This window comes from Oryzias latipes, chromosome 6 (genome assembly GCF_053564925.1).
Source record: "Oryzias latipes strain Hd-rR chromosome 6, Olatipes_Hd-rR_3.1".
NCBI lineage: Eukaryota > Metazoa > Chordata > Actinopteri > Beloniformes > Adrianichthyidae > Oryzias > Oryzias latipes.
The window spans coordinates 24891750-24908193 of record NC_136242.1 but is presented as its reverse complement, the minus strand read 5'-3'; the positions used below and the strand labels follow the sequence as shown (position 1 = coordinate 24908193).

The following is a 16444-nucleotide window of genomic DNA, read 5'->3' as shown; positions in this document are numbered from 1 at the left end:
GTCAACAAAAACCGCGGCAACCCAGCTCACCCCCTCTTTTCCATCTTACTATAGGGGAAAAACCACAGGTGAGTTAAAATCCCTTAATGTCTCCGCTCACAAACATGTGACCCACCAGGTGATTACACCTACTCAATGACAGCCATTAATACTATAATCAAAACACAAAAACAATATTCATTTACACTAATAAAAACCAGTTAATTCATGGCACCTACACATCCTTATACACAAGGGGACAAATAATCACACACTGTAATAATGATTCCACAGCACAGATAAACTCCAGGAAAAACTAAACAATCGGCACATTCTTTTGCTCCTAACCCAAAGTGTTGAAGTGATTAATTTATACAATTTCCAAGTGCTGAAATGTTCTTCATCCATCTTTTGTTCTGATTCCATGGCCTCCATCATCTGCTCTGTCTTTGATCTGCAGCATATTGAGCCATATGACCCGTCCTGTGAGCAGGATGGAGTGCAGAGGACCTGGATCATGTTAACAGCTAGACTCCAAACTGCATGAGATGCACCAAGGGGGCAATGGGGGGGTCAAACTTCTTTCTAATGTCTCAGAGAGGCACAGTAAACATAATACAGAAGAGCCATAAAAAGAGTCAGTTGTTCACAAATTTAAAACATGTCCCAGATCTCAGCTGTTGTGTTCAAAAGGATGTCATGCCTCTTTTCTTTTCCTTTCCAGAGCTTTGGCAAAAATTAGGATTAGAACAACACAGATGAGGGAAATATTCATACAGCGTTTAGGTCTATTATTCTGATTCATTGTGCCATTTCCTAAAGGAAACTAAAAAAAAAAAAAAACATAATTTCTATAGTCAAAGGATTTATTTGCACTACTAAACAAAATTATAAGGAAAAAGTATAACTTTTTTCCACGCCTGTGGAAATTACTAAATCAGATCTTGTGTAGGAAGCCCAAATTTGGTTTAACAGCCTATTAAAGATACAATTGTCACACAGTGATTCCTTTCATGAATGTTGTTCCTTTTTGTAATTTTTTCTGTATGTTTGCAGGAACATTTCTGCTGCATGTTCACATAAAGAAAAATGTGTTCATAGAAGTTTTTTTTTGCAGCAGCAGCATTATAGCATGAATGTTGTATAATGATGTCGAGAACATGCTACAGTAAATGTATATTTTCACAGACTAAGCATTCAACACTTTACGTGTGGTACATTTTAATTCCCTTCCTGATCATCAAACCCCACATTCAGACTTGCTCTGTTCCATGAATGGGCCATATAGATACTCCAATTCCAGCACTGGAAGGAGCTTCAAGTAGAAATAAAAATACACAGTGGTATTCTCAAACAACATGGGCCTGCCAACTATAACACTCTTATTTATTCATGCATTTATCTGGATTTCCTGTATACTTGTCAAGATGCTGGACATTGCAGGCTTTGCTACCTGAGGCCCGTTTGACAAGGATTGGCCAGTTCTGGCTGGACTGTGCTGTGTTGCATTAACATTGGTTATTTTTCCTCGGGGCTTATAATGACGCTGCTGTCCCAGTTCCTGAGACGTCTCTGTTCTCCCAGCTGCCTCCCAACCGTCATGGGATGCTGGGCCTGGCAAGTTGTGCGCTTGTTTTTTTTTTTTAACACCAGCAATGTTGCATTGAACCTGTGGCTTCTCAGTCAGGTGGGGTTTATGTTTATTTTATTTTATTTTTTACTTTTTATATAGAAAAAATGTAATTTCTGATTCTGTGAGGGGTAACGATAACAAGCCATTAATTTTGCATTAACACATACACAAAGGCAATCGTAAACATTTATAAATACCTTATTGCAAGAACACAATGAGGTGTTCTTGCATTAGCCAAATTATACTTGACACGACAGCCTAATATTATGACCTGTTTAAAACTAAAATCTAATTAGAAAGATAAACCTTTATTTTTAACATTAATGTATACTTGAAATGTGTACTCTATATGGAGTTCATACATACACTAACTCAAAAATTGAAAGACCTTTACAAACACTGAACATTTAGCATTCTTGTGGCATATTTGATGTGGTTGAAGTGACAGATGGGTTTGAGAAGGTATATGATTGTATGATGGAGCAGTTCTGAAGCCTCACTCTTTTACAGTCATGATAAACTCACTGAAAGCTGTTGTCAGCATGTGGTATCTTTAAACAATCATGTTTGCAGATGACAGTGTGCTGAGACATGGGAGCAGGGGGAAGGCTCCTAAAGAGGAGCAGACACGCTCTGAAGAAAAGAGGAAGAAATGCTAGTGAGATCAAATAGTTAAGGTGGACAAGCACGTGCGGTCAGGCCATTTTTAAGGTGCAGATGCTGTGTCAGGAGGGATTTTTGACAGAAAGATGCCACAAGACAGAAGGCATTAACAGAATGTGCAGTTTGTGAAACTGCATAAAGGTCAGTGCAGACAGGAATCAGCATGAAGGATCACGTTGGGTAATCCGTCTAAACTGATGTTGTGGCAAATGCTTATTTCATGCATGTTGCATTGATAAAGTAAGATGTCATTAGTTTTATTCTATAGTGTAAAGTTCAGAAAATGTAACACAATAAATAATGGTAGAAATACCCATGTGCATAAAACTAAGCTGCAATGTTCCAATATGATCGAATGGGACACTGGTGCCAGAGAAATTAGATTTCAGAAAACTGAATAGTTTGTTCTGAAGTAATGGGATGGGCTTGCTCTGAATCCTTACAGTAAATTATTTTTATGGATTTCATCATTGGTGTCAATAATCCACAAGTTTAAAGCAAAAGAAAAGAAGTATATCAGAGGAGTTGCAAGGTTGGGAAGTTGTCATATTCCCATTCTTTGCTTCTCTTTCAAATTCAAATACATCCAATTTGCTGCTTGATGCTTTTCCAAACGTGTTCATAAACTAGATGCTCCAGACACATGTGAGAGGAGCTGCTGCCTAGTTTTTGGCCTCTTTGCCACATGGAACCATTGACTCATTGACTCATTTACAATGCATGGAAGACACTGATAATGTTGAGAAATCAGATTTATTAAGAGCTCTACAAAAGCACTGGTAATCATGTCTCTGTGTCTTCGTTCATGAGATCATTCAGAGACTAGGATAGTGACCACCAGCCGTTTTTAGCGGTACTCCTGTTTCTCTGGAAAAAGTTTGATGAATTGAAATGGTCTGAGGAGGTAAAAACAAAAACAAGAATAAAAGTAGATGATCTTTTTACCATTGTCTGGATGGGAAAAGAAAGAAAAACATGACATTTTCAGGAGTAGAAGAATCATAATCCACTCCATGTTGGATCCACTTGCTGATTGCATCAACATGTCAAAGCTGGATCTTTGTCGCAATGTGTCTTCTTTGCCAAAGTGGGATTGTTGTGCTACAACGCGCAAATTGCACTGCAATATCCAAAACCCACTGCTGCCTGGCCTGATTCCCAAATTGGGCCGCAGGACTTCTTATTGCATCGGGTTATTGACATTGAAACTGGCCGCCTGTGGCGTGTGAATCATGTTTGGTATGAAGGCAGCATAAGATACCAGGCAGGAGTACAGTATAAAACAGTGATCATTTAGTCATTTATTTGAATTAAATGTAGTGAGGTGGATGTAGATGAAAAACAAGGCCCCTCTAACAAGTGTGCACAAAGAGACAACCGGGCCACAGAAAGTGAAACCACTATCAGCAGATTAGGAAAACAAATACAAGAAATGTAATCTGTAAAAAACCTAATCAGGAAATGATGAAGCTTCATGTACATTGATACTTTCCATTTCAAGGGTGGGGATCAGGGCCATTTATTGTTTATTAAAAGTCTTATTTTTTTTTTAATTTTTAAACCATGTTAAAATTCATTGTCACTGCATTTACTTCCAACTAAAAGATTTTTCTGGAAAGAGGCCATCTTTTACCTAACTTGTAAAGTATGGTTCTTTTCAGAAACAGTATCACACTTTAGCAAGCCAACACGCTTAAAACCAGATCATTGGAACTGTGACCTCTAGAGAGAATGTAGCAGTTGCTGACATCATTTGTCACACCCTAACTTTTTTTTAAATAGCCTCTTTAAACAAAAAAACCTTACAGAAAGTGGACTAGCTATTGCATTTTATTTTTAATTAAAACAAAGGAAAACCTTATCTACCTCAGTGGAAAGAAATATATTTAAAAAAAAATGATAAAGCTTAAAATTGTTATCGTCGATTTGTCAAGTTTTTGTGGTTGCAAAAATGTGTTCAACTGAAATGTGAGATTAGTTTGATGAGATTTATATCAAAAGTGCTTTTTTATTCTTAATCAGCCTTGGGTGCTAGGCTACTTAATTCAACATATAGAAATAAAATAAAAACTAAAGGTTGTGTGCATGAGTGTGTGTTTAGCCTGTGTTTTTATGTATTACGTCTTGCTGCTGACTTATTTTCATTCTGGTTCCAATCCTTTTATTACTTTGAACTTGCACTTTAATTTATTTCCCTGTCTTTCGCAGGACACACAGTTTCCTTGCATAATAAACTGTGTTGCTACAACTTTCTGGTTTCCCTCCTCATGTGTTATGGCTGTATTTTGGCTTTTCCCTAGACTGAGGTGAGCCTGTTTGTCTGGACTGTGAGAGAGTGTGTGTGTGTGTGGGTGTGTGTGTAGGTGTGTGTGTGTGTGTTTGCGTGTGCTTGATCTTTTACATTCTTTCACAAAGTGAAAATCTGATGTGCCGGTTGATTTTAGTGTAAATTCATGTTTACAAATGAAATAGGGTCTCTCTTTTGTGTATGTAGAAGTATCTATCACACTTTGCTGAATTATTTTGTCATAATTATCAGTCGTTGCTGTTTTTTAGGGATCATTTGGCCTTTTGTAATTTAGATAAACAGTTAGTTAGGGGGGTCTAAGGGCATGGATGTCCAGTTTAGCTTAGTCAGTTTGTCAGTTCAATTTAGTATTTTCCTGTTGAATTCTATGTATTCATGATCCTTTCGATTTTATGTTTAACTTTTTCAATTACCGATACGAAGCCCATCGAGACGACTGTTGTTGTGAATTTGGGCTATACAAATAAAATTGAATTGAAATTGAATTAGTCTTATTCACTTTTTGGTATATCCCTTAAGGGATTACTTTTGTTTTTCCAAAATCTTGTAAAGTTTTTTATTAGTTTTTTTTCCTCAATTATTGTTGTGATCCTTCATATTTTTTGCATCGAGTGATTTGTTGATGGGTTTTAAACTTCATTGCCACAATAGTTTCAAACAAATAGGAGTTACAAAAAAAAACAAAGAAATTGACCTAATGCGTCCCTCTAAATAGCCTTCTTGTGTAATTGCTTAATTGGTTAATTAGGTTTTCTAACAATTAATATAATCAAACATCTCTAATGTGCTTGGCAGTAAATGTACTGTTAAGTATATGTAAGTATTTTTCCTTGTGATGTACAACATCGCCCCGCAGGAAAACACGAGTTGAACACTCAATCCGCTCACAATTAATGCTTGGTTTATTTACTTTCTTTGGGTTATGGAATTTTAATGTGATTCTTGTTTTTAGAACACCTTGGTGGGAGCAGTAGAAAGCTGTATAAACACTGCATCACACTAATGCATCCCATGCATGGCACGCAGTTTGGGCTGATGCTTTTTTGGAGCTTTTTGGGCCTCACACCTATTATACTGTCAAAATAGGAACTTAAGTTTGTAATGTGTGTGTCTCTAAAAATTAATTCTCCTTTTAGATTACTTAGACTTCAATAGTGACGTATCCTTTTACAGCTGTGTATTTAAATTGTTTTTTCAGGGCTCACAATGACATTAATAAGAAAGAAGAAATACACAGTGAAACTTAAGCCTGTTTCTACAGTTTATATAATTACATTTTGTTGCAGAAAATTGTTCTATGAACCAATATCTCAATAAAAATTAAAAGTATGTGCAGTAATGGAAAATAAATGCAGCATAGCCCTAGATGGATGCTAACCCAGTTTGAAGTTAGACACACAGCCACTGTAAGAACTTCCCCGACGTTCATAGGACATTTTTCTTCCACATTCCATTGTTTTCCAGCACCAGTTAGGCCCTGCCCATTAGAGTCCAGTTGAAAAAAAGCCAAACAGTAGTTTGTTTGTGTTACTGAATAATCCTTAAAGACCAAGCCATAGTCTCTCATTATCCCAAGGAGAAAGCCAATTGGCACACAGTTAATCTGGCCTGTCTGTTTTAAACAGGAACCCAGAGAATCAACAGAAAAGAGGCCCTGGCACAGACCATCCAAATGTGTGTATGCTCACAATCAGCAGACGCACACACACATACACACAGGCACAATCTGCATGAATGGGATGCATGGAGTAATGTATACAGAAACTGGGCTGCGGCACACATGTATGCCAAGATAAGTAAAAATTATAAAGATGAAACAAACATAGCTAAGCGATCAAGCACAAACGCATTCACTGGCTTGTGGGTTGTTTTTATAGCGATAAAAAATGTACAGATATAGTTAGCAAAGAATTTTGAAAATTTGCCATTGTAGGAACTGTAACTTCCCCTAACAGGGATAAATGCCAGAAAATACTTCCCAGCTGTTTCTTTTCTTAATTGGCTCAACCTACTTGGATTTTACAAGTATTTTACTGCAACTGCAAAACTTAATTTAAACTCATGTTATTTCTGTTAAACTGTGTTGTTTGGTGTTTTTTTTGGTAATTTCTTTCGCTAAATTGCATTGAATTTGACCTCCATCTCTCTGAAACTCATCTCAATTCATTGAGTGACGCACTCAGGCTTCCTGCTGCCCTGTGGGAGGAGCTGTCCATTACGGTGGCATGTTTGACTTTTTAAAATATTATTTCATATCAGGCCAGAGAGGTCAGGCAGAGACAGGTGCTGTCTAAGAGTGATGGATGAGCCTCTTTTAAAAGGCTATCAGGGAAATAATGAGCAGCCCAGTGAGCCTTGAAAGGAAGAGAAGCCAGGACAGTTGTTCTCTAACCCCCCTCCCTCCCCACATAACCACAGCTACCAACTACCCCACCTCCAAAACCATCTTCACAACTGTCAGATTGAAAAATGTCGGCGTGTAGACAGTTTCAGAAAAGCTAATCATAGGCCTGATTTGCTGTATCCTGAATGAGATATGCTGCTGTAGAGGCTATAGCACAACATGAGGCTGGAGACCAGACTTATGACTTTAGAGCCAAAAACAAAAAGTGGGGGACTTTGCAAAATGTTATACGCCCCCAAAAAGTATCTGTAATGTCTTTAAACATTTGCTGGGTTTCAAATTTTCCTATTTGACTGATGCTGGACTTAAATTTAACAACGGGAAAGTGTTGGTAATCTAATAAGATGCTTCATTATGACTGACTGAAGTTGAGAAATTAAAATTTGAAGGAGTGCAACTTTCATTTACTTCATTGTGTTTTGTGATCAAATATTTAATGCCTGCTTAATAAAACCAGTCACAATAAAGCAAAATACTTGCCTCACTATGACCTATGTCCATGTGTTTTCAGTGATGGAGTTGTGACAAACAACTGAATTTTTGCAGTAGGTATTTCCATAATGTATAGTTTAGAATTACTGGTAACTGCACATTTTTCTAGATGTTTATGTATTTAACATTTTCTGTTTTAAAGAAAAATGCATGATGCAGCACATAAAGGTTCTCAGGTACGTTCTGGATAAATTTACTGCTTTCCTTGAAGTGCACTTTGAATTATAGCAAATCAAAGTGCTTTTTGGTGTTCTAATATGATCCAAACATAAGTCTAAATCATATATAATCTTTAACACTTGATGGTAATGTGCATGCGTGTTAAAGTGTGCATGTGCTGTCATTCCAGCTACATAGAATAGTCAACTAAGGAGACAAAAGACACTATTTACCGGTACTTACCTTAAATGGCTTTTATTGATAAAAAAAACTCTGAATTTACCTTTTGTCTAATGCTAGGATTATAACAGTTAATAAAATAAAGCACAATGAAATAAAATATTGACAGAAAGTCATGTTTTGAGGGGAACTGCATAGACCTTTCAATCTAATCACGTCTACTTGTTCTTAAAATGGAGACCAAAGCTTCAGGCTGCAATAGCTGTTTGTCACTGCAGAAACCGTGAATCATAGACCAAATCATAGTGCATACATCCATGGCTTTCATTTGCCCAAAATCCATGGTCCAAGGTCTTGCCCACAATTTGAATGGCTTAATCTAGATAAATGGCCCACTGATTGTGCACACAGCAAATGAGCAGTGAACACGATCTGTCCTCATTTTGGGGTTGATGAGATGATTTAAGCACTAAAGGAAAGTTCAGAATTCAGCAAAATCTATGTTATTAAACGGTGACATCAGTGTGGTAAAACCATAACTCACTGGTTTGGAAAAAAACATGGAGCTCAATCTGTGGGTCCTTTTCTGGTGGTTATTAAAGAGAGAGAAACAGCAGAGCTCCGCTGTCCACACGGTCACGGGGAACTGCACCAATACAGAGACTTTCTAATGTTCCCTGTTTGTTTTTTAATGACGGTGCAGTGGAAATTATGCAGAAACTCTTTGTAGCCCACAGGAAGAATCGTTTATTAGGATTGTCGCAATATACAAGCTTTTTTGTGTGTCCAAGTAGCAAAGGCTTTGTGACACTGAATGTCCTGCGAAAGTGGCAGTGAAGGCTATTTTCAAAATATATTGGAACCAACCTTTTGGCAAGATTTGGTTTTCTGCACCTCTAAACCAATTTTTATCATTTGACATTTCAAGATTTTACCAGACTTTATTAAAAACTGTGAACAAGCTACACCTTATTAAATATAACCATAAACAAAGTTTAATTTCTTACTGTGGACTGTCAGAGTTTAATAAGCATAATAGCAGTGTTTATATTCATTCTTCCAGTAGCAGCAAATATGCAGATGTGTGGTCTGGGATAAAGAGGAGTAACAGAAGGAAGCTGTGGTGTTTTCAGCATGACCACTGGCACGTCAGTCTTTTTATCCATCTCTTGGTAAGAAGGATGAAGGAGAAGGAGGTGAATATTTAAGTGGGTGTGTGTTGTTTTTTCCCTCAACTCCCCCTCAGCACCATCACTGATTGCTACCACATTGATCATGGTTAGTTAGACAGAATGTTGTATAATTTAGGGCTTGGCCAGACTAACTTTTTCCCCCCCTGGCACAGAGAGGCTGGGCTTTTGCCAGCTCAGCATTATTGTCACATCTCCCATGTCTCCCCAGGTCGTAATCCACATTTCAGTTGGAGGATTGGAAAATTCGTATTGATCCACACTCGTGTCAACAGATGTACACAAAACGAAGGATTGCAGGAGGATTGCAGCCATTTATTCTTTTGGATAAATCGCTCGTCTATCTCCTCTCCTCTCTATGATATGAGTGGCTCCCTATCAGCCTCCAACATTAAGTGTATGCTTGACTCATTTTCCAGACTTCTCAGCTGTGTTTTATAAGAGCAGAAACATTACACTCCTGTCTCCTGCAATTTAATTCAGAAATTAGAAGCCATAAAGTTCTGCTGTTCGAGTCCAAGTTCACCATGGAACTAATTTCTTAAGTGTGCAATAAACCAAACAAGAGTCATTCTCTTGCCCCTCGTTGTTACTTTCAGGCATCCTTGTCTGGCCTTAGTTAGCTTTTCTAGTTCCATCAAAACAACCTCTTTGGATGTTTAAGCTTACAAAAGTAAAATGTTTACCCAACAGCCTCCACTTTCTGTGGCACGATAGCAATAACTTTCAGTGTCCTTGCAGAATGAGAAATCAGAAATTCTGTTTTCTCTACAGAAATACCTCCAAAATGTGGGACTTTTGAGTAGATATACCATTCTGCTAGGTGACATTTATGACCGTGTTTACAGCACCTACAATAAAAGAGAACTGTTAGCACCCAATTAGCCCTGCAAAAGGATTCGGTTCTGTTTGCTCTCCTCCCAGTGCTTAACAACATAATGACAATGGGAGTGTTCAGGGTTTTGAAATTACATGAATTTAGAACAATGACTTATTGTACATTTTATTACAGCACTTTATTCATGTGACCGGTAACAAAGGTACAGTTGTTTAACCCTGTAACAGGGCAGCGCTGCACATCAACTGTTTTCTGTTTTTATAGTCTGATAACTGAATTTTCTCAAAAACTGAATCCTAAACTAAGATTAGGGAATGGAATTACAGAAATTATGAGAGATTATTTGTGGCTATGGTAAAAGAAAAGACAACACTGAAATATACACTTACTGGCCACTTTATCAGGCATGCCTGTCCGCATGCTCGTTGACGCAAATTCCTAATCATCCAACCACATGACAGCAACTCAATGCTTTTAGATGTGTAGACATTAGCAGGACTGCAGTTCAAGCCATCAGAATGGGAAAGAAAGGTGATTAAAGTGACTTTGACCGTGGCATGGTTGTTGGTGCCAGAAGGGCTGGTCTGAATATTTCAGAAACTGGTGATCTACTGGGATTTTCACCCACAACCATCACTGGGGTTTACAGAGGATGGTCAGGAAAAAGAAAAACGATCCAGTGAGTGACAGTTCTGTGAGCAGAAACATCTTGTTGATGCTAGAGGTTAGAGGAGAATGACCAGACTGATTCCACCTGATAGAAAGGCATTAGTAACTTTAATAACTACTGAGGTCTGCAGAAGAGCATCTCTGAACGCACAACACGTCCAACATTGAGGCAGATGGGCTACAGCAGCAGAAGACCACACTGGGTGCCACTTCTGTCAACTAAGAACAGGAAACTTGGCTGTGGATTCTGCCTCTGTCTCGTCTCGCGCCCCTGGCCGTCCCCCCAACTCCATCTGGATGAAGCTCATTTGCTGGACTTTAAATATGTAGGCGTAGAGTTAGTCAAGTTAATTCTTCTCTGAGTTTTGTCAAATCGCCTGTCTGTCCTGTGGGAGGATCCCTCCTTCGTGTGGACTGAGGTTTCTTCGTTTTTTCCGGAATCCGGTTTTTTAGGAGTTTTTCCTTACCGCGAAGGAGGGTCTAAGGGCAGGGATGTCCAGTTTTGTCTAGTCTGTTTAGTTGGATCAATTTAGTATTTTTTTATTGAATTCTATGTACTCATGATCCCTTTGATTTTATGTTTTACTTTTTCAATTACCGTTACAAAGCCCATCGAGACAACTGTTGTTGTGACTTTGGGCTATACATATAAAATGGAATTGAATTAAATTGAATTGAATTGAAACTGAGGCTAGAATTAACACAGATTTACCAAAATTGGACAATAGAAGATCGGAAAAACGTTGCCTAGTCTGATGAGTCTCCATTTCTGCAGCGGCATTTGGATGGTAGGGTCAACATTTGCTGTCAACAGCATGAACGCATGGAGCCATCCTGCCTTGTATAAACAGTTCAGGGTTGTGGTGGTGGTGTAATGGTGTGGGGAATATTTTCTTGGCACACTTTGGGTCCCTATAGAGTACCAATAGAGCATGGTTCCAACACCACAGCCTAAATGAGTATTTTTGCTGCCCATATTCATCCCTTTATGACCACAGTGTCCCCATCTTATGATTGCTACTTCCAGCAGAATAACACGCCACGTCATAAAGTTGGAATCATCTAAGACTGGTTTTGAGCATGACAATGAGTTCGCTTGACTCAAATTGTCTCCACAGTTACCAGATCTCAACCCCCATCCCTTTGGGATGTGGTGATCACATTGTGAGATTGGGATCATGGATGTGCAGCTGACAAATATGCAGCAACTGTGTAATGCAATCATGTCAATATGGACCAAACTCTCTGAGGAACGTTTCCAGTACCTTGTTGAATTTATGCCACCAATGAACTAAGGCAGTTCTGAAGGCAAAAGGTGGTACAACCTGGTACTAGCAAGGTGTACCTAAAGTGGCCAGTGAGTGAATGTTTAAAAGGTTATATTAAAGATAGAAATGAAAATATCTATTACATTCAACTCATAACCAAGGTACACTCTATTACAAGTTTTTTTGTTTATTTTTCCCAATCTACTTTTAAAAATGTAGGATGCACCAATACAATTATATCATTTTGCTGGACATGTCTTTAAGTGAACAGGCACAATTAATTTAGAGATTTATCTACATTTTATAAATGTAACAATTTGGGAAGTGGAAAAACACTTCAAACTTTCTGTTTTTAGAATGCACTGACATAACAATTTTTATGAAATTAGGATTTCTTGTAAAGCATGTTGATGGAACAAAAAACCATTGTAGCTCTGGGCATGTCTGGTTAAAATAGGAATATTCTGGATAAAAACTACGGAGCCCGTGTCCTGACATTAAGATATAAAAATATATCTTGTTCCCACAGATTAATATCTTGTTCCCACAGCAGTACGTCACGTTTCCCAGCATGCTTTGCTGCCAATCATTGGCCAATAGACCTTTTTCACACTTCCGCATTTTTAGACCGGAAATACGTCAATGACGTGTAAAACAACTTCCTGTTAGCGTAGCAGCAGATATGAAGAATGGCAGAGTCGAAGAGTTGCAGTCTCTGTTGCGTTCCAGGCTGTTCGTCTTCCAACCAAAAACAGCCTTACCTTTCATTTCATTATTTTCCTGTGGATCCAAACCTGAAACCCAAATGGATATAGGCGATCCGAAGAGATGAAGGGCATAGGTTTAATGTAAACACAGGTAGCACCCTCTGCTGCCGGCACTTACTAACTTCGCTCCGGGATTGTGGTGCGGCTGCGTCGTTCATCACCTGAAGAGTGGTGTTGCCCCGAGTATTTTCCCTTGGAACAACTTTACTGATCCTTTGAGAAGGGAGTCAGTATATGACAGAACCTCAAACGTCATGCTATGCAGCTGTGCTGTGAAGATACTAGCGACATGGTGGCTAAGCTAAGGCAGTAAAGATGGATCACGACTACGTGACACACCCACCTGCAGGTAAGGTTGTTCATAATGTGTTTGGTTAACGTAAGTCAACTATGTGTACCGTTATTGGATAAATGCATTTCTACCTGAACAAATTAATATTTATAATAAAAGATGTTCATGCTCTCACCTATTTTAATTACATGTATTTAATCACTTTTGAGTATTTTGTCATTTTGTAATTTCCTTAACAAAAATAAATGAAATGTATTTGTAATTAAATACTTAACATACTTTTCAAAACATGATTACTGTGTTGTGTTGAAAGGTAGCATAAATATATTAAGACTGATTTTTAATTTCTTTATCTTCACAGGTGCTCTGGATGAGGCTTTGGATTACATCCATGACTTAGAAGCCAAGTTCCTTTGCTGGAGCCAGAAGACGATGTCATGGCGGACAGAAGTTCCTCGTTCAATACCTCGTTACTGACATTGGATCTAAGATCATTATTCCACCTTTTAAGCTTTCAGCTCGAGGAGGAAACAGAACAAACCGCAGCCATCACCCGCCTCAGAATTATAGTGGAAAGAGTGATCAGTAGGATAAAGTCCTTTCACATCAGGAACTCTCTGTGCCGCTCACACTGATGGGCAGTGTGAATCAGATCTGGCTTAACCGCCGTGTTTTGGCAAATTATCATGGACTTTTTTGTTTTGAAGAGTGAATTAATGTTTGGTATGTAAATAATGTATAATGTGCAAATAGTATGGAAAAATTTAGTGTTTCCACATATTCTTAAAATCGAATTAAATATAATTGTTATATTCGTAATATTTTTCTGTTGAAATGTGACTGACTACACAAAAAAATTAGATGAACAAATAAAACAATTTTGGTCAAAATTGTGCCTCATTTAATTTTTTGGTATGCAAATAACATCAAACATTTACAAGAAAAAATTACATAATAAAAACATTACAGATCAACAGTAAGACAGAAGGCTGAACTGATTGTTAAAGACAAGATAAGTGTAATTTAAGGTATGCATTCATGCATTTGCCACAATATATATCCAAGTTCTCTTTCATTCCATCTCAGAAACGCATCCAACACAGCCTTGAGAGGTTTGGGCTGCACCTGGCATAATCTGCTTCCAGATGCCATCATATATCGATCTGGCTGTGGTCCTACACAAGAGAAACACAACACACAAAAGTTAGACATAAGTGCATAGCTACATTTCAATTTAATTCATTATATCTGCTGTAACCATAATTTGGTTAGTCATAAGATTAGAAAAAAAAAAAAAAACTTAACTTGCTCACAAAGCAACAAAAGTTAAGTGAATCACCTGTATATGCCTTGTACAGTGTGGACCTCAGACCGTCCCTGCCAACTGTTTTGGGTTTTTGCACCACCAGCTCACTAACCGGTTCAGGATGGATTCCCTTATAAGTAAAAGGCAGAAAGCAATTAAAGTCTGTAGTAACTACTTGGGGTGTTTTTATAATAATTTAGAGTTGTTATGGATACACATCCGTTCTTAAAAAATAATGACAATATGATCACAAACCCACCTGTGCTCTTGGTCTGTGCCATCTTTGCAAGCCACTCGTGCAGGCCAGGGGGATGGAGCAGCCTGCAGACCCAGCTGTGAATTATGTGCGGTCTGGAACAGGATGGCAACTATGTGATTGCAAAATCCTTTACCAGCCACACAACTGCAGAAGAAAGCTTTCAGGTTGGCACTTTCTGCATCCAGTGATATCTAGACACAATAAATTATATAGGTTAAAATTAGGACATACTTATGTTGCTACATCAATGTTCAGAATGACATGAAACTATAACTGTCAGTAGGGTGACCAGATTTGAGTTTGTAAAAAAGAGGAGTGAAGTGAGTTTGTGAGATATTTCATCGAGAGTAATTGGTGTTCAGAGCTGCATACATGAAGCAAATATAATTACATTTCATCTATGTTCAATGTTATTTTATTATATAAGTATCAAAAGAGAGGACATGTCCAGGAAAAGAGGACTTCTGCTCACCATACTTTCAGAAAAATAATACTAGTAAGTGAAGAAAGTGCCGCAACCGCAGCAAAATGAACACGCATACGGGGCAACTTAACATTTCTTATTTACAGCTTCACCAAATTTTTGGGTGTTATGTTAATCTCATGCCTTTTCACTTAAACATACACACAACATATTCACTGCGATGTGTTATGCCTTATATTACAAATTAATAACACCAGGATTTACAGTTGACGTAAACACACAGAGTTACCGGTGATGCGGCTATGGCTAAAGCTAGCTGAAGCTTACCTTGGTAATGGTGGATAAACTCTTCGTGGACGAATTTATATCCCTTGTCCAATTTGTTTCCTTTAGTGGACGAATGCATCTTCACACTCTTCATCACATCGGTGCTGGTGAACTTCGGAACACAACTCAGGCTCTTCGAAAACACTCTAGGCTCTGCCATTCCTCCGCCAGCGAAGCACAAACCGGAACTAGGTTTACACGTTATGACTACGGTTTTTGCGAAAAAGGTCTATCACCGTGTCCCTGTGACCAAGGTCTAACAACAAGACCAATGATTGGCAGCAAAGCATGCTGGGAAACGTGACGTAGTGCTATTGTTGTTATGCTACGAGCTAAAGGTAAGTGCTTTAGGCGAAGCAGCCAGCTTAATATGATATTTTTCAGATTTTCATCGAGAAAATAACAGATCGACCATTCTTGCTTTTATTTTTACCCCTATTGAATGCTCACAGAGACACGGAAGTAGCGGCAGGAAGCGGCTTTTGCAGCAAGATGACTGAGGGCGTACCAGATCATCATCATGTGAATGAACGTGAATACGATGGATGCTTTTGTGCTTTTTCAAATAAATAAATCTGTTCTCTAAACATCCTCCGTGTCTTCAGTGCAATGTAATGAGACACACACAGACAGAAATGTGAAGGTATCTGCTGTAAATCTATGACGTAAATTAATAACAGGAAATGATCGGCTAGTCAGTTAGCATGTAGCCTAATAGCCTTCAAATGTAAAGCGACTGACTGCTAAAGTTAATAAAAGACAAGTTCTGAATATTATTATTCCTATTCGACCCTAAACTACAATATCAGCTGTCTGTCAACAGACCAGCCAGTTGCCCAAATGCCGGCATACATCAAAGAGTTCTGCGGCGGCGCTAGTAGTAGCCTAGCAGAGCTATCGTATGACAAAGCAGCCTAGTTATCATAAATCTTTTGATATTTTTCTTATATTCATTGAGACGGTAATAAAGTGATCATTTTTGTTTTTCATGTTCCTTTTTTGAACGAATATGGGTCACAGAGACACAGAAGTTACCGCTGAAAGCGGCTTTTGCCGGCGCACAGAGAGCATATCCGCGTGAATGACTTATGACGTGAATAATTATGTCGTTCGAACGACATAATTATTGCGTTCGAACGAGTTAATCATTTCGAGGGAACGGAATAGTATTTTGTGCGAACGAGATAATAATCTGTGGGAACAAGATATTAGTCTGTGGGAACAAGATATATTTTTATATCGTAATGTCAGGACACGGGCTCAGTAAAAAACAGCTTTTACTCTTG

The 16444-nt window shown here is 38.3% G+C and overlaps 1 long non-coding RNA gene across 1 annotated transcript; it reads right to left on the bottom strand.

The window, feature by feature from the left end:
• Nucleotides 1-12657: 12657 nt before the first annotated feature.
• Nucleotides 12658-15353, bottom strand: LOC144992567 (uncharacterized). The gene is made up of 3 exons (XR_013656629.1): nucleotides 15159-15353; nucleotides 14408-14598; nucleotides 12658-14278 (listed from the first exon to the last, which is right to left on the bottom strand). It is a non-coding gene; the product is annotated as an uncharacterized LOC144992567 (long non-coding RNA).
• Nucleotides 15354-16444: the final 1091 nt, after the last annotated feature.